This window comes from Lissotriton vulgaris, chromosome 3_1 (assembly GCF_964263255.1).
Source record: "Lissotriton vulgaris chromosome 3_1, aLisVul1.2, whole genome shotgun sequence".
Classification (NCBI taxonomy): domain Eukaryota; kingdom Metazoa; phylum Chordata; class Amphibia; order Caudata; family Salamandridae; genus Lissotriton; species Lissotriton vulgaris.
In genome coordinates this window covers 1187794986-1187818304 of record NC_141689.1, presented here as the reverse complement: position 1 = coordinate 1187818304, position 23319 = coordinate 1187794986, and the positions used below count along the sequence as shown (strand labels likewise).

The following is a 23319-nucleotide window of genomic DNA, read 5'->3' as shown; positions in this document are numbered from 1 at the left end:
GCTCTCCTCCAGCGTCAGTGTAATTTAGGTGTCTCGCTGACACTTGCTCCCACGCACAGGCTACACGGCACACAGTGCTCCACCCATCATACCACTTTCCGATGACACGTGCTCCACTTAAAATTCTCACACTCAACGTACGGGGTCTGAATAACCCAATCAAGAGCAGGGCGACCCTTAACTACCTTGAGCATTCCAAGGCGGATATATGTCTGCAACAGGAGATGCACCTTCTTTCTAAAGACCAACACTGGCTGAAGTCGCGGGCTTTCCCGACACAGCTATTCTCCTCCAATACCTCTAAAACAGCTGGGGTGGCCATACTATACGCCTAACAATGGACAGCTCAAGTTCCTCCTCCAAGCTCTCCGAGAGGCAGCCGCTACTGCGGATCGCCATCTACAGCTGGGGGGAGACCTCAATATTGTATTTGACAATGACATGGACCGATCCTGTCAGAGGACACACCAAGCAGGGGTGCTCACATCCCGGGGGCAGGCCCACCTTCAGGAGTTGGGACTAATCGACCTTTGGCACTACATACACCCACGCACTCGTAGCTACACATTTTACTCGGGGCACACAAAACATATGCACGACTGGACTATTTTCTTTGCTCCTCCTCACTCAGGCCCCATGCAATAAGCGCAGATATTCTCATGGCTTCTCTCTCCGACCACTCCCGGTCCTGGACTCCTTCCTTTTACCAGCCTCGACGTGGCCTGAGGGACACTGGCGCCTGCGAGATACATTGTTGCATCGCACTTCTGTGGTGGAACAGGTCCAGAAGGCCATCACAGACTTTCTTGACCTTAACACTAATGCTGACACCTCACCAGCCACGCAGTGGGGAGCACTTAAGGCAGTTCTACGGGGAGTATTCATAGCTATATCTGCTGGCGATAACACAGAGAGGGAATGCAAGTGGGCCGAACTCACACGGAGAGTCTCTGAGCTGGAACAGATGCACCAATGCACTGGTGCTTCCCGGGCTTGGCGCCAACTGTGCGTAGAACGTAAGCACCTGGCTGCCCTGGACGAAGACAAGGCCGAATATGCAGCCCTTCGGCTTCGCCATTCCTATAACGTGGGAGGGGATAGATATGGCCGCTTATTAGCAAATAAACTGCCGGAAATAAGGCAGCGACAGGGGGTCCATACGATCCGGACATCGGGGGGGGGGGATGGCATATGAGGACGCGAACATAGCAGACATTTCGGAATTTCTATGCGGGTCTCTATACTGGGGAGTCTCCAGATAATCAGGTCAGCGAGGAATACATAGCTAAGGCTCACATGTCCTCTCTGACGCAGACTCAGGCTGAGCATCTTGATAGGGCAATCCAGAAGGAAGAGTTCATCTCCGCAATCTCTCGCCTTAAGCTGGGCAGGTCGCCAGGCCCAGATGGATACTCGGCTGCCTTTTATAAGATGTTTTGTAATCAGCTGGTGCCGATACTGGCAACTTTTTTTAATACCTTTGATCAAGAGGGAGCCATCACTGGAGACATGCTAGAGGCAGCAATAATGGTTATCACTAAGCCAGGGAAGGATGGGACGGTCTGCGGGGCATACCCGCCTATCTCTCTTTTAAATATAGACATCAAGATATACACTAGCATTATAGCGGCTCGCCTAGCTCCTTACATGGCCCAGCTGGTCGAGCCTGATCAGGCAGGCTTTATCCCGCAAAGGCAGACCAGCGACAACACTAAACGCATTCTCAACCTGATTGAGTGGGCATCCCGCACTCAGGGAGAATATATGCTCCTGGCCATTGATGTGGAGAAGGCCTTCGATAGGGTGCACTGGCCCTATCTAGAAATGGTATTAATGGCTGCTGGCTTTGGTGAGAAGTTACGGACCAGGATTTTAAATTGCTATCACTCCCCCTGGGCAACAGTCCGGGTGAATGGCCACACATCCTCTTGGTTTCCCATTGGGAGGGGCACAAGGCAGGGGTGCCCATTGTCACTCCTCCTCTTTGCTCTATATATGGAACCATTAGCACTCAGAATCTGGCAACATCCTCTCATAACTTGTATCAAGTTTTTGGGGAGATACCCATACCGTTAGCCTCTACGCGGACGATATCCTCCTTTCTCTCTCCAACCCAATGACGGCAATGCGCGCCCTCTTTGTTGAATTACACTGCTTTGCTTTGGGGTCGGGTTTTAAGATTAACATGGACAAGTCCATAGCCCTCGATATCTCCCTTTCGTCGCATATTCTTACCCATCTGCAGGAGGAACACCAGGTGATGTGGGCATCGACAGCGGTCCCTTACTTGGGAATCCACCTGGCTCCTACTATTCCTGCCACGGCTGAGATTAACTACTTCAACCTACGCAAGAAAGTCCGAACGTTACTCAATGGTTTGCAACCCTGCACCCTGTCCAGGCTAGGCCGGATCACAGCTGTGAAGATGACTGTCCTCCCCCAAATCCTGAACCTCTTTCAGACCTTCCCCTTCGACATCTGCAGGGTTGGATCCAACGAATACAAGCAGACCTGTCGCGCTTTATCTGGCATGGGCATAAGCCGCGTTTCCGCCATCAAGTTGCGGCTCTACCGCCAGAGAAAGGAGGGGTGGAAATTCCTGACATTCACCTCTATTTCCACACAACCCAGCTTAGATATCTAGTAGAGTGGCACCGCCTGGAACCCGAAAAGCACTGGCTTATTCCAGGATCAGGCAGTGGCAGGTCGGCCATTACAGGGGGTGCCCTTTCTTAATAGAAACCATAGACCTCCAAACCTATACGCCTCACACATCACGAGCACCATACTGGACTCCTGGGACCACACGAACATTGCTAAACAGCTCACCACCTTTCCGTCGCCCCTCACTCTGTTGTTCGAGAACCCTGAGTTCCACCCTGGCACAGTGGCCTCCGCCTTTATAACATGGCACTCTTCCCCTTGCAGATCAATGGGACACCTCTTTGACCTGGAATGTATCATCCCTTTTTTCACGATTTAGGGAGGACTATGGCCTCCCAGAGTGAAAGTGACTGTCATATCTACAGGTCTACAAAGTGGGACTGTGGGATACCCACAGTCAAGGTAGTGCACAGCCAATGGACAATAAAGTCTCAACAAAATTGTAAAAGAACTATAAACTTAGTTACACAAGAGGTTTTAAGCAAAATATTTTATGTACGTTTTTGCAATTCTCAATTAGTCATACTTCAAAAACATCATAACATGAATAAAAACATTATATGCATGCTGATAAACATGTATGCGAAATCATAAGAGTCAAGTTTTTTTAAACACTTGAATGACATGAATGGTATATTAATGGTTGTGAAAGCAATATATGTATAACGTTTGTAGGCTTCAAAAAATTCCAAAGTCCCAATGTATTTCGGGTTCGTGGTGCTGAACCCTTCGTCAGGGGAATACAGTTCTGTCAATTGAGGATGCTTCTCAAATAAGTTTCACGATCCACAGTAATCTATGACACAACAAAAGAGCAGTCATTATACTGCTAAGATATCAGGGTTTGCACTCAGATTTAAAAGTAGGTGCTCATAAGAAAGGAAGCTGTTGGTGTGTTATTTAGAACACAGAGATGGATTATAACTGATAGGAATCACCCAAAGCGTGTAACGAGAGATTCATAACGTGTATACAGAGACCCATCTAAGTATTTGAAAAGCAGTGGGTAACCAAATGTACTGGGCTTGCCTGTTAACAGGTGTATCAGATGTAGAATGTTCTCTCTCTTCGAGTATGTGGAACATCTGATAAAAAAGAGACCACTGAGTGAATAAGGCTCCATGCTCTAAGCACAAGTAATAAGAGTGCCAGACACGTCCCAGGCATGGGCTCTCACCTAAAAATATATCAGTTTCTGCGTCCGTCGATACTCGGGACGTAGAGCTGGTTCTGTGATGCTCGAATAGTGTTGGAAGCGCTGTAAAAACATATACGGGCGCATTGTCAGTTTAAACGTGCATCATGTTAAACAATGCCGTGGTGAAAAAGGTGGTCATAAACCTACCCGGTCAGACTGCAATTGCGGAGCCGTTTGAGAAACCCGTCCATGCGGAAGTGAAACGCCGATGTGAAACGGAGGTCCCACAATGCCTTGTAATTTAAAGAGACACTGTTGAAATACGAGTGACGTGGGCGTGTGTGCATTAGAAAGAGCTCATGTTGTGAGACATAACTAAACAAATGGTATACACTCGCGGAATGTGCATCCTGATTGCTGGAATAAAGAGTGTAAAAATAGAAAAAATAGAAAAAAATCGACATAAGATGTACCGATGTATACAGTATTCGACTGATATATCAAATGGAAACGTGAGTGCACAGAAGCACTAGAGAGAGAAGTGAATAGAAGCTGCATGATGATTAAATAGAGACACAAGATGAGGAAAACAATACTAATGGTTGAGTGCAAATCCTGTTACAAAGTACATACAGTGATTAATGAGTTGTCTTGTATTACTGTTACAGAAAACATAACATTTCATAATGATCATTGAGCCCATATGGGGCTACCGTACGTAAAGTCTTAATCCAATGTGTTTCCCTACGTGCTAGGGCTGTGTTTACATCAATACCTGAGCTTTGGTGAACCCGCTCTAGAACAGTGAAACGCAATTGGGGTATGGTGTGTCCTGCTGTTGCCCAATGTAAAGCTAGAGGAGAAGTTACATTTTTATTTCTAATTCTACTTTTGTGCTCAATTATACGAGTTTTGATTTTTCTGCTGGTTCTGCCTACGTATACTAAGCCACAAGGGCATTTAATAGCGTATATGACTTTGTCTGTGTTACAGTCAGAATTATGCCTTAGTTTGATTTGATTGCCCGTCTGTGGGTGCATGAAGTTATCGCCTGAGATCACATTTCCGCATTGTCCGCAGTTGTAGCATTTAGTCATGCCTTTAAAAGCTTTGGTTGTCTCTGTCTGTCGAGGCTTCAGGAGTTCCCGCAAATTCTTTGACCTGTGGTGTGCAAACAAAGGAGGATTTGGAAAAAGGTGTTGAAAATCCGGTTCGCTGTCAATGATTTCCCACCGTTTTTTAATTATGGTTTTTATACTGGCTGCTTGAGTGGAGAATTTTAGCACAAAAACTTCTCGCTGTGTTTCCGTTTTTTTTGGGGCACTGAGTAGATCCTTCCTGGATTTTTTGGCTGTCTTTTCTTCAGCTTCCTTAAGTATTTGCGCTGGGTAACCTCTCGCTTGGTAATTGAGTTTTTGTTCGTCAATTAATTTTTTGCATGATTGTTCATTGGAGGTGATCCTTTTTATTCTTGTGAACTGTGACATTGGTAGATGTTTTTTCAGTGAAAAAGGATGGGCGCTCCTGAAATGTAATGCATTATTTACATCCGTTGGTTTTTTGAATACTGTCGTAGTTAAACCAGATGCGGTTTTGTGAATTTCGATGTCCAGAAAGTGAATTTTATCCGCCTCACTTTCTGGACATCGAAATTCACAAAACCGCATCTGGTTTAACTACGACAGTATTCAAAAAACCAACGGATGTAAATAATGCATTACATTTCAGGAGCGCCCATCCTTTTTCACTGAAAAAACATCTACCAATGTCACAGTTCACAAGAATAAAAAGGATCACCTCCAATGAACAATCATGCAAAAAATTAATTGACGAACAAAAACTCAATTACCAAGCGAGAGGTTACCCAGCGCAAATACTTAAGGAAGCTGAAGAAAAGACAGCCAAAAAATCCAGGAAGGATCTACTCAGTGCCCCAAAAAAAACGGAAACACAGCGAGAAGTTTTTGTGCTAAAATTCTCCACTCAAGCAGCCAGTATAAAAACCATAATTAAAAAACGGTGGGAAATCATTGACAGCGAACCGGATTTTCAACACCTTTTTCCAAATCCTCCTTTGTTTGCACACCACAGGTCAAAGAATTTGCGGGAACTCCTGAAGCCTCGACAGACAGAGACAACCAAAGCTTTTAAAGGCATGACTAAATGCTACAACTGCGGACAATGCGGAAATGTGATCTCAGGCGATAACTTCATGCACCCACAGACGGGCAATCAAATCAAACTAAGGCATAATTCTGACTGTAACACAGACAAAGTCATATACGCTATTAAATGCCCTTGTGGCTTAGTATACGTAGGCAGAACCAGCAGAAAAATCAAAACTCGTATAATTGAGCACAAAAGTAGAATTAGAAATAAAAATGTAACTTCTCCTCTAGCTTTACATTGGGCAACAGCAGGACACACCATACCCCAATTGCGTTTCACTGTTCTAGAGCGGGTTCACCAAAGCTCAGGTATTGATGTAAACACAGCCCTAGCACGTAGGGAAACACATTGGATTAAGACTTTACGTACGGTAGCCCCATATGGGCTCAATGATCATTATGAAATGTTATGTTTTCTGTAACAGTAATACAAGACAACTCATTAATCACTGTATGTACTTTGTAACAGGATTTGCACTCAACCATTAGTATTGTTTTCCTCATCTTGTGTCTCTATTTAATCATCATGCAGCTTCTATTCACTTCTCTCTCTAGTGCTTCTGTGCACTCACGTTTCCATTTGATATATCAGTCGAATACTGTATACATCGGTACATCTTATGTCGATTTTTTTCTATTTTTTCTATTTTTACACTCTTTATTCCAGCAATCAGGATGCACATTCCGCGAGTGTATACCATTTGTTTAGTTATGTCTCACAACATGAGCTCTTTCTAATGCACACACGCCCACGTCACTCGTATTTCAACAGTGTCTCTTTAAATTACAAGGCATTGTGGGACCTCCGTTTCACATCGGCGTTTCACTTCCGCATGGACGGGTTTCTCAAACGGCTCCGCAATTGCAGTCTGACCGGGTAGGTTTATGACCACCTTTTTCACCACGGCATTGTTTAACATGATGCACGTTTAAACTGACAATGCGCCCGTATATGTTTTTACAGCGCTTCCAACACTATTCGAGCATCACAGAACCAGCTCTACGTCCCGAGTATCGACGGACGCAGAAACTGATATATTTTTAGGTGAGAGCCCATGCCTGGGACGTGTCTGGCACTCTTATTACTTGTGCTTAGAGCATGGAGCCTTATTCACTCAGTGGTCTCTTTTTTATCAGATGTTCCACATACTCGAAGAGAGAGAACATTCTACATCTGATACACCTGTTAACAGGCAAGCCCAGTACATTTGGTTACCCACTGCTTTTCAAATACTTAGATGGGTCTCTGTATACACGTTATGAATCTCTCGTTACACGCTTTGGGTGATTCCTATCAGTTATAATCCATCTCTGTGTTCTAAATGGTAGACAGTCAAAATATCGAGTTGGAAATATCGACCTACCATAATATCGAGTCTGAAATATCGAAGGAGCATAATATCGAAGGCAAGAATATCGTAGGACAGAATATCGACCCAAGGTAAGTAATATCGAAATACTTAATATCGATGTAAGTAATATCGAAGTTAGTAATATCGATAGCATATATATCGATGTTAATAATTTCGATGACACTAATATCGATATTTGTATTATTTTATAGTTTTTTATTATGTATGTGTTATATGTTTAATTTAAGTATTTAAAATAATTACTATTATATGTGTATACATTTTCTATAATAATATAGAAATTTATAAGGAAATTTGATGTTTTAGTACCGGAGCGGGTTGTGGGTTTATAGGGGAATAGGGTGGGAAGTAATTTAATTATGGTAAGTTGATTAATAATTAGTAGGATTAATTAATTAATTATAATTATTTGCTAATTAATATTGATTAATTGGGAAATAATTAATTGATTAATTGATATATATTTTCTGTAGCGGGATGTGGGTTTATAGGGGAATAGGGTGGGGAGTAATTTAATAATAATTAATTAATTAATATATGTTTTTAAATATTTATAACTAATTGGCAAATAATTAATATTAATTAGTTAATTAATTAATATAATTTGGTACATATTTTAAATTAGTAATTAATTGGTAATTAAATAATATTAGTTAGTTAATTACATTATTAGAGTAATTTATTTATATATATAATTTTTAGTTACTGTTAATTAATTAATTGGGGAAAAATGATATTAATTATTAAATTATATTAATTACAGCTTATGTGCTAATATATTTACTTTATTGTTAGTGTTAATTAATTATTAATTGCTAATTAAATAATATTATTTAACTTTGGGTTAAGGAGTATTTTTAGGGTTCAGGGTCATTTTTGGGTTTTTGGGTAAAGGGGTATTTTGAGTGTTTAGGGGCAGTTTTCAGTTTTTGGGTAAAGGGGTATTTTTAGGGTTCAGGGTCAGTTTTCAGTTTTTGGGTAAAGGGGTATTTTTAGGGTTCAGGGTCAGTTTTCAGTTCATGGGTAAAGGGGTATTTTTAGTGTTCAGGGTCAGTTTTCAGTTCATGGGTAAAGGGGTATTTTTAGGGTTCAGGTCAGTTTTCTGTTTTTGGGTAAAGGGGTATTTTTAGGGTTCAGGGTCAGTTTTCAGTTCATGGGTAAAGGGGTATTTTTAGTGTTCAGGGTCAGTTTTCAGTTCATGGGTAAAGGGGTATTTTTAGGGTTCAGGGTCAGTTTTCAGTTCATGGGTAAAGGGGTATTTTTAGGGTTCAGGGTCAGTTTTCAGTTTTTGGGTAAAGGGGTATTTTTAGGGTTCAGGGTCAGTTTTCAGTTCATGGGTAAAGGGGTATTTTTAGGGTTCAGGGTCAGTTTTCAGTTCATGGGGAAAGGGGTATTTTTAGTGTTCAGGGTCAGTTTTCAGTTCATGGGTAAAGGGGTATTTTTAGGGTTCAGGGTCAGTTTTCAGTTCATGGGGAAAGGGGTATTTTTAGTGTTCAGGGTCAGTTTTCAGTTCATGGGTAAAGGGGTATTTTTAGGGTTCAGGGTCAGTTTTCAGTTTTTGGGTAAAGGGGTATTTTTAGGGTTCAGGGTCAGTTTTCAGTTTTTGGGTAAAGGGGTATTTTTAGGGTTCAGGGTCAGTTTTCAGTTTTTGGGTAAAGGGGTATTTTTAGGGTTCAGGGTCAGTTTTCAGTTCGTGGGTAAAGGGGTGGTTTTTGGGTTCAGGGTCAGTTTTCTCGACTGTTGCACTCTCTGGAGTGGGAATAGTAATTTTATCCCTATGCTATCAAACGCTTTATATAATTAATTGTTAAAATATCACATGTTTATTTTATTTTTTATATTACTTACATTTTATGTATGTTATTGTTTTATGTTTGTACATGTATTAGTAAATTAGAATATATTTTATTAATTTAGAAATTAGTAAATTAATTATTAATACTTATTGTTCAGTACATATATATTATATCTTTACTGTATATATTTAATTAATGTATTATTAATATATGTTTTATTTATTAATTTTAAACATTATTAGATACTTTTAAATATGTATATTTTATTTATTAGTGTTATATACTTACTTTTACATTTATATATATTAAAAAAAATCGATATTTTTAACATCGATATTTTTTACAACGATATTATTTTTTCGATATTTTTGTACTTACCATGTTGTAGATAGGATGTCGATATTTTTGCCCTCGATATTGTTGACTCGATATTCTTGTAGGTCGATATTTTTGTAGTCGAAATTCTGTCATAGATCCGTTCTAAATAACACACCAACAGTTTCCTTTCTTATGAGCACCTACTTTTAAATCTGAGTGCAAACCCTGATATCTTAGCAGTATAATGACTGCTCTTTTGTTGTGTCATAGATTACTGTGGATCGTGAAACTTATTTGAGAAGCATCCTCAATTGACAGAACTGTATTCCCCTGACGAAGGGTTCAGCACCACGAACCCGAAATGCATTGGGACTTTGGAATTTTTTGAAGCCTACAAACGTTATACATATATTGCTTTCACAACCATTAATATACCATTCATGTCATTCAAGTGTTTAAAAAACTTGACTCTTATGATTTCGCATACATGTTTATCAGCATGCATATAATGTTTTTATTCATGTTATGATGTTTTTGAAGTATGACTAATTGAGAATTGCAAAAACGTACATAAAATATTTTGCTTAAAACCTCTTGTGTAACTAAGTTTATAGTTCTTTTACAATTTTGTTGAGACTTTATTGTCCATTGGCTGTGCACTACCTTGACTGTGGGTATCCCACAGTACCACTTTGTAGTTTGTTACATTGAGAAATCATAGGGTCTTTTCTCAACATAGGTAGTAGCACGCAACTCCTTCACAAACCCAGATTAGAATTAAAGAACGTGTATAAAAACTTTAACAGATTAACCAAGGTGTGCAATCACACATCCACTTTAGCATATCTACAGGTCTGGCACTGGGCACTGCACCCCACAGTCAGGCCACAAGCGCAGCATCTCCTGACAGCATATGAGAAGTGGTTGGTAACGCGCACCTCCGATAAGAAAATAATATCTGATATCTACAAAATGCTACTGACTACTAACACGCACACATACAATGCAGGCCGTACCAGGTGGGAGCGAGATTTGGGGAGGACTCTGAGCCACAAAGAAGTTGAGGGAGTTTACCATAGAGCCAGACACTCAGCATACCATATGGGCCTCACAGAGACGCTAACCAAGATTGCCACATATGGTACTACACCCCTGAACGCATTCATCAATTTGATAAACGCAGGAGTGATCGGTGTTGGAGGGAATGCGGGGAGCCAAGCACACTAGAGCACATCCTTTGGAGTTGCCCGGTTATTCAAGCCTATTGGACCCAAGTTCTGTATGAAGTAGACGCACACCTTGAAACGCAGATTCCGCGTTTCCCCTCATACGTCCGCCTGGGCATACCCAATCCGATGACATACCCCCTCAAATCGCGAAGAGGTCGTTTGATTGCTATCGCTCTGGGAGCAGCGACCCAAAACATTTTGATCCACTGGCGCTCCACTCAACTACCGATGCACACTGGTTTGCTCCAGAGGCTGTGGTCGGTGTTGGGTATGGAGAAACTTACACTGGCAGGTAGGGGGTCTGAGTTTCCTGAGCTTTGGCGACCTTTTCTCACATTACTGGTGTCGGAGTTCCGGGATTTAACCTGCCCCCGGTATCTACGACTCCTTCGTCTCCCTGATACACAACTTCCAGATGCTGCACCCAAAGGGCCGCGCAGACCCATGCGTTGAGGGCTGGCTTTTGTCCCCTGCCCTTTCCCTTTTATCTTTTACTTTAAAGGTGGACGAGGGAGGGGAGGGTGGCTTGGAAGGGGTGTTTTCCTTTCTTTGGGCAGTTTCTTGACTTTCCTCATGTTTGAGGGCCTGCTCTATGGATTTTACCTTTGGTAATACTACTTATCGCGAACCGGTGGTCTCCCATGTGTAACACTAATAGAGCTCAGTGCCTACTGTCTCCTGTTGTAAATCAGTAAAAAGATTTAAACCATAAGTGATGTCACTGACCATGTCATGAGTGATGTAATATGTGACGTTAACAGTAGTGCATTGCGGGGGCGCAAGTTATAGTTAGCTCAGCTAACTATAACGGACTAATTTCTCTGGTTGGTATGAGTAAAATATCAGCCTAACTATAACGTCCCTGAAATCTGTGTGTTTTTCAGTAAATATATATATACACATATATATGTATGTATTTTATTTTTGAAAATTAGTATAATTGTTATATTTCTTTTAAAACCTGTTAAATATAGTTAACTTTTTGTATATTATTGTTATTTGATATTGTATTCAATGTTTGCTGTTTATTTCATATATATTTTTTAAAAACTATATTTTAGACAACAATGTTAGTGACAATCACATTTTTTCCCAATATTTATGTCATTTACATGACAAATATAGGATGACAATATTTTTTGACATTGATATTTAGGTCATGATTATTTTTTATGTGATCACTGTTTGCAGGGTGAACAGTGTGCTCGTGTGACCGAAGGGTAAGTGGAGGGTGAATGGCATGAGTTCAAGGTTAGGGGCACGAGTATTGTGTGGTTGCTGTTAATGCAAGGTGAGTGGTGTACCCGTGAGAGCGCAGGGTAATGATGTGAGTGCAGGATAACTGTGTGAGTGCAGTGTGATCGCAGTGAGTGTAGGGTGAGAGGTGAAAGTGACAAGTGAGTGGAGTGTCATGTGTTTGCAGGGTGAGCTGTGCTCTCTTTGTGAGTGCAGGGTAGGATGAGAGTGAATGGCGTGAATGCATGGTGAGCAGTGTGATCGCTGTTAGTGCAGGGCTAGCCTGAAAGTGAAGCGAGAGGAGTAGGAATGAGGAGTGAGTTGCCTGAATGCAGGATGTATTCCCAGACACCTGGAGTAAGTCAGCAATGTGTTGATGGCTGGCGTAGGGTTTCAGATATAAGTTAAACTATTGCTATTATGGCATAAATTAGGGATGGAGGGTGGGGGAAATAAATAATGTGCTGATTCTGCAACAAACTTTCAGTTTCCTGATTAGGGCAGCCAGGTCATCGGGTTGCTACCTAAATCACCAGTATTTTGATGTCCCAGCCAGTACAAAAATAAGCCATGTTACAAAGGAATACATACCATTTTATTTACAGCCCTATTTAGTATCCAGGCGAGGCCTTTGCAGATGCTTTAAATAACAACAAATGACCAGTATTGTTTCTTTTAGAAAGGTGGCATCCCTACTCCTGAGATACCTTTTCAGTGAAAACATTCTCCCACTGTGGCAGTACAAATGAAATACAAATGTAAGGAATAGGCAGAGTGGGCACCCAGGCTACTAGTACTCGTAAAAAACACAAAGCCTTGTTAACCATTTCACAAAAGGCATGTAGGTGGTCTTTTACAGACCTGTGAAAAACTCTGTTGTGGCTGAAATAAGACTCCTGACACTGCCCGCTGATGTCACAGCAGCTCAAGCTGCAGCAGCCGTGGCTAAGACACTTCAGTGTGGGGAAGTTGGTGGCTGGGGGGCTAAAGCCTTTCAACATTATGGAGGTTGCACGCCTGATATCTCCCAACTGTGGTGATGGGGGTCAGGGCCTAATCACTGGAAGGGCAGACAGTAAATGAGGTGACACACACTCTAGTTCTGGGTAGCCGGGAAAACCACAAGCGGTCCTCCCCGGGGTTTATTATACCCTCAGGGCATGCCCGCCCTGAGGGGTGGAGTGGATGCGTGAATGTAGATACATTGTCCAGTAGAGCCCGCCTGGCTCTCTACATCCCTCCTTTATTTCAGTCCGCTTCATTCTCCGTGGGTGGCCTTCAGGGAGATGTGCACACAAAGTCCCTTAGCCGGTGGCTCGGGCCAGGGTTTGGCCGGAGATGGTACCCTTGGCTTCGGCCCTTCGGTGACTGGGTGACCTCAGCCGGGGACACCTCTTCTTTCTCTCTGCAGGCCGGGGAATTGGCGATGGATGAGCTCGGCAGCGGACTTGGGACTCTCGTTGGGTCTTCGATTGGCATGTGAACGTCTGCGTTTCTCACCGGTGATGATGCCGTCGGAGATTGTCTAACGTCCCATGGTCTGTCCTCTTCTTCCTCTTCCCGGTCATCCGCTCTTCCTCTCGCCGGTTTGAAACATGACACGTTCTGGGTTACTCTTTGATCACCTTTCCTGACTGTCACCATGGTTCCTTGGAGTTTCTCTATGGTCCACAGGTCCGGTTCGTAAGGGGTCCTATACTTCCATCCTGGGTGTCGATCATGGACCACCACAGCGTCTCCTTCCTGAAGGTTTGACTCTCTCGCGTGCCTGGCTGCACTTGCTTTTCGGTTGGTTGATTCTCTTCGGGATTGAATGGCGTCTTCGTCCCTCACTGGCGGGGCCCATGCGCGCGCAGCTGGGATGGTGTCTCTGGGAGCTCTTTTGAACAGTAGATGTGCCGGGGCACATTTGGTGGTGCTGCGGGGCGTCTGCCTGTAAGCTCCTAGAAATTGATCCAAAGCTGCTTCTGGATCATCCCAGTTGTCTACGGCGATCCGCAGGGCTCTGTTAAGGGTCCTCATGAGTCTCTCTACCTCTCCGTTTGCCTGGGGCCACAAGGGGGTGATTTTCCGATGCTTGATTTGGAGGGCTTCCAGGTATGCTTGAAATTCCCTGCCTTGGAATGGAGGGCCATGTGTAACACTAATAGAGCTCAGTGCCTACTGTCTCCTGTTGTAAATCAGTAAAAAGATTTAAACCATAAGTGATGTCACTGACCATGTCATGAGTGATGTAATATGTGACGTTAACAGTAGTATTTTATTTTTGAAAATTAGTATAATTGTTATATTTCTTTTAAAACCTGTTAAATATAGTTAACTTTTTGTATATTATTGTTATTTGATATTGTATTCAATGTTTGCTGTTTATTTCATATATATTTTTTAAAAACTATATTTTAGACAACAATGTTAGTGACAATCACATTTTTTCCCAATATTTATGTCATTTACATGACAAATATAGGATGACAATATTTTTTGACATTGATATTTAGGTCATGATTATTTTTTATGTGATCACTGTTTGCAGGGTGAACAGTGTGCTCGTGTGACCGAAGGGTAAGTGGAGGGTGAATGGCATGAGTTCAAGGTTAGGGGCACGAGTATAGTGTGGTTGCTGTTAATGCAAGGTGAGTGGTGTACCCGTGAGAGCGCAGGGTAATGATGTGAGTGCAGGATAACTGTGTGAGTGCAGTGTGATCGCAGTGAGTGTAGGGTGAGAGGTGAAAGTGACAAGTGAGTGGAGTGTCATGTGTTTGCAGGGTGAGCTGTGCTCTCTTTGTGAGTGCAGGGTAGGATGAGAGTGAATGGCGTGAATGCATGGTGAGCAGTGTGATCGCTGTTAGTGCAGGGCTAGCCTGAAAGTGAAGCGAGAGGAGTAGGAATGAGGAGTGAGTTGCCTGAATGCAGGATGTATTCCCAGACACCTGGAGTAAGTCAGCAATGTGTTGATGGCTGGCGTAGGGTTTCAGATATAAGTTAAACTATTGCTATTATGGCATAAATTAGGGATGGAGGGTGGGGGAAATAAATAATGTGCTGATTCTGCAACAAACTTTCAGTTTCCTGATTAGGGCAGCCAGGTCATCGGGTTGCTACCTAAATCACCAGTATTTTGATGTCCCAGCCAGTACAAAAATAAGCCATGTTACAAAGGAATACATACCATTTTATTTACAGCCCTATTTAGTATCCAGGCGAGGCCTTTGCAGATGCTTTAAATAACAACAAATGACCAGTATTGTTTCTTTTAGAAAGGTGGCATCCCTACTCCTGAGATACCTTTTCAGTGAAAACATTCTCCCACTGTGGCAGTACAAATGAAATACAAATGTAAGGAATAGGCAGAGTGGGCACCCAGGCTACCAGTACTCGTAAAAAACACAAAGCCTTGTTAACCATTTCACAAAAGGCATGTAGGTGGTCTTTTACAGACCTGTGAAAAACTCTGTTGTGGCTGAAATAAGACTCCTGACACTGCCCGCTGATGTCACAGCAGCTCAAGCTGCAGCAGCCGTGGCTAAGACACTTCAGTGTGGGGAAGTTGGTGGCTGGGGGGCTAAAGCCTTTCAACATTATGGAGGTTGCACGCCTGATATCTCCCAACTGTGGTGATGGGGGTCAGGGCCTAATCACTGGAAGGGCAGACAGTAAATGAGGTGACACACACTCTAGTTCTGGGTAGCCGGGAAAACCACAAGCGGTCCTCCCCGGGGTTTATTATACCCTCAGGGCATGCCCGCCCTGAGGGGTGGAGTGGATGCGTGAATGTAGATACATTGTCCAGTAGAGCCCGCCTGGCTCTCTACATCCCTCCTTTATTTCAGTCCGCTTCATTCTCCGTGGGTGGCCTTCAGGGAGATGTGCACACAAAGTCCCTTAGCCGGTGGCTCGGGCCAGGGTTTGGCCGGAGATGGTACCCTTGGCTTCGGCCCTTCGGTGACTGGGTGACCTCAGCCGGGGACACCTCTTCTTTCTCTCTGCAGGCCGGGGAATTGGCGATGGATGAGCTCGGCAGCGGACTTGGGACTCTCGTTGGGTCTTCGATTGGCATGTGAACGTCTGCGTTTCTCACCGGTGATGATGCCGTCGGAGATTGTCTAACGTCCCATGGTCTGTCCTCTTCTTCCTCTTCCCGGTCATCCGCTCTTCCTCTCGCCGGTTTGAAACATGACACGTTCTGGGTTACTCTTTGATCACCTTTCCTGACTGTCACCATGGTTCCTTGGATTTTCTCTATGGTCCACAGGTCCGGTTCGTAAGGGGTCCTATACTTCCATCCTGGGTGTCGATCATGGACCACCACAGCGTCTCCTTCCTGAAGGTTTGACTCTCTCGCGTGCCTGGCTGCACTTGCTTTTCGGTTGGTTGATTCTCTTCGGGATTGAATGGCGTCTTCGTCCCTCACTGGCGGGGCCCATGTGCGCGCAGCTGGGATGGTGTCTCTGGGAGCTCTTTTGAACAGTAGATGTGCCGGGGCACATTTGGTGATGCTGCGGGGCGTCTGCCTGTAAGCTTCTAGAAATTGATCCAAAGCTGCTTCTGGATCATCCCAGTTGTCTACGGCGATCCGCAGGGCTCTGTTAAGGGTCCTCATGAGTCTCTCTACCTCTCCGTTTGCCTGGGGCCACAAGGGGGTGATTTTCCGATGCTTGATTTGGAGGGCTTCCAGGTATGCTTGAAATTCCCTGCCTTGGAATGGAGGGCCATGTGTAACACTAATAGAGCTCAGTGCCTACTGTCTCCTGTTGTAAATCAGTAAAAAGATTTAAACCATAAGTGATGTCACTGACCATGTCATGAGTGATGTAATATGTGACGTTAACAGTAGTATTTTATTTTTGAAAATTAGTATAATTGTTATATTTCTTTTAAAACCTGTTAAATATAGTTAACTTTTTGTATATTATTGTTATTTGATATTGTATTCAATGTTTGCTGTTTATTTCATATATATTTTTTAAAAACTATATTTTAGACAACAATGTTAGTGACAATCACATTTTTTCCCAATATTTATGTCATTTACATGACAAATATAGGATGACAATATTTTTTGACATTGATATTTAGGTCATGATTATTTTTTATGTGATCACTGTTTGCAGGGTGAACAGTGTGCTCGTGTGACCGAAGGGTAAGTGGAGGGTGAATGGCATGAGTTCAAGGTTAGGGGCACGAGTATAGTGTGGTTGCTGTTAATGCAAGGTGAGTGGTGTACCCGTGAGAGCGCAGGGTAATGATGTGAGTGCAGGATAACTGTGTGAGTGCAGTGTGATCGCAGTGAGTGTAGGGTGAGAGGTGAAAGTGACAAGTGAGTGGAGTGTCATGTGTTTGCAGGGTGAGCTGTGCTCTCTTTGTGAGTGCAGGGTAGGATGAGAGTGAATGGCGTGAATGCATGGTGAGCAGTGTGATCGCTGTTAGTGCAGGGCTAGCCTGAAAGTGAAGCGAGAGGAGTAGGAATGAGGAGTGAGTTGCCTGAATGCAGGATGTATTCCCAGACACCTGGAGTAAGTCAGCAATGTGTTGATGGCTGGCGTAGGGTTTCAGATATAAGTTAAACTATTGCTATTATGGCATAAATTAGGGATGGAGGGTGGGGGAAATAAATAATGTGCTGATTCTGCAACAAACTTTCAGTTTCCTGATTAGGGCAGCCAGGTCATCGGGTTGCTACCTAAATCACCAGTATTTTGATGTCCCAGCCAGTACAAAAATAAGCCATGTTACAAAGGAATACATACCATTTTATTTACAGCCCTATTTAGTATCCAGGCGAGGCCTTTGCAGATGCTTTAAATAACAACAAATGACCAGTATTGTTTCTTTTAGAAAGGTGGCATCCCTACTCCTGAGATACCTTTTCAGTGAAAACATTCTCCCACTGTGGCAGTACAAATGAAATACAAATGTAAGGAATAGGCAGAGTGGGCACCCAGGCTACTAGTACTCGTAAAAAACACAAAGCCTTGTTAACCATTTCACAAAAGGCATGTAGGTGGTCTTTTACAGACCTGTGAAAAACTCTGTTGTGGCTGAAATAAGACTCCTGACACTGCCCGCTGATGTCACAGCAGCTCAAGCTGCAGCAGCCGTGGCTAAGACACTTCAGTGTGGGGAAGTTGGTGGCTGGGGGGCTAAAGCCTTTCAACATTATGGAGGTTGCACGCCTGATATCTCCCAACTGTGGTGATGGGGGTCAGGGCCTAATCACTGGAAGGGCAGACAGTAAATGAGGTGACACACACTCTAGTTCTGGGTAGCCGGGAAAACCACAAGCGGTCCTCCCCGGGGTTTATTATACCCTCAGGGCATGCCCGCCCTGAGGGGTGGAGTGGATGCGTGAATGTAGATACATTGTCCAGTAGAGCCCGCCTGGCTCTCTACATCCCTCCTTTATTTCAGTCCGCTTCATTCTCCGTGGGTGGCCTTCAGGGAGATGTGCACACAAAGTCCCTTAGCCGGTGGCTCGGGACAGGGTTTGGCCGGAGATGGTACCCTTGGCTTCGGCCCTTCGGTGACTGGGTGACCTCAGCCGGGGACACCTCTTCTTTCTCTCTGCAGGCCGGGGAATTGGCGATGGATGAGCTCGGCAGCGGACTTGGGACTCTCGTTGGGTCTTCGATTGGCATGTGAACGTCTGCGTTTCTCACCGGTGATGATGCCGTCGGAGATTGTCTAACGTCCCATGGTCTGTCCTCTTCTTCCTCTTCCCGGTCATCCGCTCTTCCTCTCGCCGGTTTGAAACATGACACGTTCCGGGTTACTCTTTGATCACCTTTCCTGACTGTCACCATGGTTCCTTGGATTTTCTCTATGGTCCACAGGTCCGGTTCGTAAGGGGTCCTATACTTCCATCCTGGGTGTCGATCATGGACCACCACAGCGTCTCCTTCCTGAAGGTTTGACTCTCTCGCGTGCCTGGCTGCACTTGCTTTTCGGTTGGTCGATTCTCTTCGGGATTAAATGGCGTCTTCGTCCCTCACTGGCGGGGCCCATGTGCGCGCAGCTGGGATGGTGTCTCTGGGAGCTCTTTTGAACAGTAGATGTGCCGGGGCACATTTGGTGGTGCTGTGGGGCGTCTGCCTGTAAGCTCCTAGAAATTGATCCAAAGCTGCTTTTGGATCATCCCAGTTGTCTACGGCGATCTGCAGGGCTCTGTTAAGGGTCCTCATGAGTCTCTCTACCTCTCCGTTTGCCTGGGGCCACAAGGGGGTGATTTTCCGATGCTTGATTTGGAGGGCTTCCAGGTATGCTTGAAATTCCCTGCCTTGGAATGGAGGGCCGTTATCGGATTTGATTTCCTCCGGTAGTCCCATTGTTGCGAAGATCTTACTCAGAGTCCTTTTGACCTGTGGGAATGCTGTGGAGGGGATCACCTCCACCATCGGGAATTTGGAGAAGGAGTCGACTAGGACCAGTGTATGTCGGCCATCCGGGAAACTCCCGAAGTCCAGGCTCAGGTGAGTCCACGGTAGTGTCGGGGGTGGTCCTGTTATGACAGGTGCTGGCGCCGGATCCCCTCCGGTGATGAGACACGCATGGCAGGCTCTCACCATCTCTTCTACTTTGATGTCCATCGCCGGGAACCAGACCCGACATCGTAGTCTGGCTTTCGTCTTGGCCATCCCCTGATGTCCGACGTGGGCGAGGGTCAGAATCTTGGCCTGGAGGCTTTCCGGCACTACTATGAGGTGCCCTCGCAAGATCACCCCTTCATCTCCGACGCTGAGCTCGCTCTTGATCTGCCAAAACTGCTGGCGGGCATGACTGACCTCAGGTCTGAGCCCATGTACCCCATCCAGAAAGTGCGCCCATTGGTTTTCACGGAGAGCGTGTTTGACTCTGCACAGCGTCTCGTCCTCTTCTGTGGCTTTCCCGATTTCCAGCAGTGTCATGGTCTCCGGGCAGGGGCTTTCTGAAATCATGTGCACAAAGGCGTCCGCCTCGTGACTGTCCTCTAGTGATGTGCCCGGTTTGGTGCTGTCCGGATGTCTTGACAGGTAGTCTGCTGGATTGTTGGCCCCGGGGCGGAAGATGACCTTGAAGTTGTACCCTTGTAATTGGACGGCCCATCTTTCGATTCGCGGAGGTGCTAGCCGCGATGACCCTGCAAACAGGGGCACAAGGGGTTTGTGGTCCGTTACTACCTGGAACTCTTGACCGCACAGATACAAGTGAAAATGTTGGCACGCCCATTTGATGGCCAGAGCTTCTCTCTTGATCTGGGCGTAGCGGGTCTCCGTATCCGTGAGAGCTTTACTCGCATAGGCCACCGGTTTCCATATTCGGCTCCGTATTCTTGTAGGAGTACCGCTCCCAGGCCCACCGGGCTTGCATCAACCACCAACTCTGTCTTTCTCTTCGGTTGGAAGTACGCCATCACAGTGGTGTCCAGGAGGCTGTTCTTTATCGCCTGGAACGCTGTATTGGCCGCCACCGTCCAGTCCCACTTGTGATCATTACGGGTGAGCAGCCTCAGTGGCTCTGCCAGGTCTGCAAGGTTGGGGATGAACCTCCCGCAATACGTCGCCATCCCGAGGAAGCTCCTGACCTCAGTTGGGTTCTGCGGGGTGCTAGCTGTTCTGATGGCCTCCGCCTTCTTGGGGTCAACTTTCAGGCCTTCCCTGGTGAACGTATATCCGAAAAAGTCTATTGATTCCTGGTAGAACGATCATTTTGATTTGTGGAGCGTCAGACCCTGTTCTGCCAGTCTTCTTAAGGTTGCTCTCAGGTGTGCGTGATGCTCTTCGAGTGATCCAGAATACACCAGAATGTCATCGCTCAAGTTTATGACTCCACTCAGTCCAGATAGCACCTCCCTGATTGCATTCTGGAATACTTCGGCTGCCGACGAAACCCCAAAGCTCAGCCTTGTGTACCTCCTTAGACCTATGTGGGTTGAGAAAGTGGTGATGTAGCGGCTGTCTGGCTCTAGCTCCAGTTGGTGGTACCCCGCGTTTAAATCCAGCTTAGAGAACCACTTTGCGCCGTTGAGGTCCGCTATGATGTCTTCCATGGTAGGGGTGATATGCCTTTCTCTTTTCACTGCTAAGTTGGGCAGGCGCATATCCACACACAGCCGTATCGCCCCTGGCTGCTTGGGCTTGGGTGCCACTACGAGAGGGGAAACCCACGGTGTGGGCCCAGTCACTTTCTCGATAACTCCAAGATCTTCGAGCTTCTTTAGCTCTTCCTCCACCTGCGGCCGCAGGTTGAATGGGACTCGCCTGTGTCTTAGGGCCCTCCACCTGCGGCCGCAGGTTGAATGGGACTCGCCTGTGTCTTAGGGCCGTCGGGCGTATCGACGTGTCTATGTGTAGCTTGAATTTCTTGTTCTTTAGCTTTCCGAGTCCTCGGAACAGTTCAGGAAACTCCTCCATCAGGACCTCCGCATGTGACTGGTGCACCTGGTTCGCAAAGAACACTAGTTCCAGGTCTTCGGCGGTGTGGCAGCTTAGTAGCGTGCCTTTCTTCCCTTCCGTGACGTGGAATTTTGCTTCTGTTGAGTACCCCCCGTGCACAATCGTTGTCTTGATCACTCCACGTAAAGGCATAGGTTCGACTCCCCTGTATGTGTAGATCCTCGCCTGGGAGGGGACCAGTTCAGGTTTTGGTGTCATCTTCTCGTACTGGTCTGAGTCCATGACGTTCACGGATGCCCCAGTGTCTATGAGTGCTTGGACCGCCGTGCCATCTACCTTGACTGAGCACATCGGTGGGGGCCTCCTTCGCGTGGATGCCGTGGATGCTCTACCCACATGTGAGACGACATAGACTTTGTCGTCTTCATCGTCTTCGTATCGCGGAGGTCGTTCCTGAGCATGGCTGTCTGGTGGTGGGTCGACATCCTCTTCTAGCGACAGCTGGTGTACTCTCCTTTGCAGATTTCTCGGCCTGGTCGTCGCCGGTCGGTACTTTCAGCTCCGACACACCTTGGCGAAGTGGTTCAGCCTGCCGCATTTTGAGCATGTGCGTCCCTTTGCTGCGCACGCTGCTGTGGCGGAGTGGGTCTCTCCACAGTACCCACACAAACTCCCTGGCGCTGTCGTTTGTTGCGGCCGACTTGCTGCGGGCTTTCAATGGATCGCCTTCACTCTTTCCATCTTGACTTGCACGGGTTTTGTCGGCGCTGGGGTGGCTACTTGGGTGTACAGCGCAGTTTCCATCTCTTCCGCCCTTACGTCTGATAGCTCGCGCGACCTCACGAGTATCAGGATCTCATCGAGCGATATGCCTGGTTGGCGCAGGATCAGTTTCCTTAGCAGCTTTGAGCGGCACCCCACGATGATTTGGTCGCGTATTTCCTCACGCGGGTCCGCGAAGGGGCATGTGTTCGCCAGCCGGCGTAGGCGTGCGTAGAACATATCTACTGACTCGGTTCCCATTTGCCATGCTCTTTTAAACTTGAACTTTTCAAAGTCGTTGTTCAATTGGGGGTCAAAGTGCTTGTTCAGCGCAGCCACAGCTGCCTCGTAATCATTGTCACTCCCGGTGTTAGGAAGAGTCTCAAAGAGCTCATCAATCTCCGCGCCTCCATACAGGATCAGTAGGGACCTCTTGACCTCACCATCCGTCTCTCTAGTGCCCTTGAAATAATGGTTGAGTCGACGTACCCATGCCTTCCTTCTCACAGCCGCAGTAGCCGGATCCGATGCTTCGCTGAATGGCGGGAGCGGCGCCGCACCTGAATGTGAATGAAGGCCGGTTTGCGGGCCGGGGGCCGCGGTTTGGGCCTGCACCTGATTGTTTCCCGCCTGAGCTGGTGGTGGCGGCTGAACGACTGGGGCTGGTACATCCACTTGCTGCGCTGGGGCCCCGTCCACGAGGGACATGGTTGCCCGTGGAAGTTATGCTCGGGTTGTGGATTGCCCTTTTTTGCCCTACGTAGGACCTTGCCCGGCTTGCTGCTCTCCCTGCCTCTTCCTCGGCTAGATAACTTGGGGCAGTGGTCGTGTGTAGACCCCTGGCGTGCCCTTTTCTTCCCTCCCCGTGGTAGTGCAGCCGTTTGGTTGTGCCAATGCTTGTTTCCTCTCAGCTCCGCACACGCGGCCACGTGGAGGCAGGGATGCCCGCAGTACTCCGAGCAGCCACTGGGGACGTGTCGTGAATTTCGCGCTCCTCGCGCAGCGTGCACACGGGGCCTGGAGCAGCAACCGGCAGGGGAGGCCATGGCCGGAAGGCGTCGCACGACACACCACTGTGTGCGCGGCGAAGGCGGGGTGGGCGGAGGCGCGGCACGGTGCTCCGCCGGCCTCCACAGCGTGGGAGTAGCTGCAGGGTGTCCTGTCCGACGACAGGCAGCCGACGCCCGGAATACAGGCCAGGTAGGCCGACAGGCGCTCGCAGGGGGGGCTAGCTTGGCGCACTCACCCTGGGCGCTCCACGGTCCCG

At 46.2% G+C, this 23319-nt stretch overlaps 1 protein-coding gene across 2 annotated transcripts in view; it reads left to right on the top strand.

Moving 5' to 3' along the window:
- Positions 1-23319, top strand: part of TECRL (trans-2,3-enoyl-CoA reductase like) — an 835890-nt gene that overhangs the window by 599265 nt on the left and 213306 nt on the right. The window lies entirely within an intron of this gene.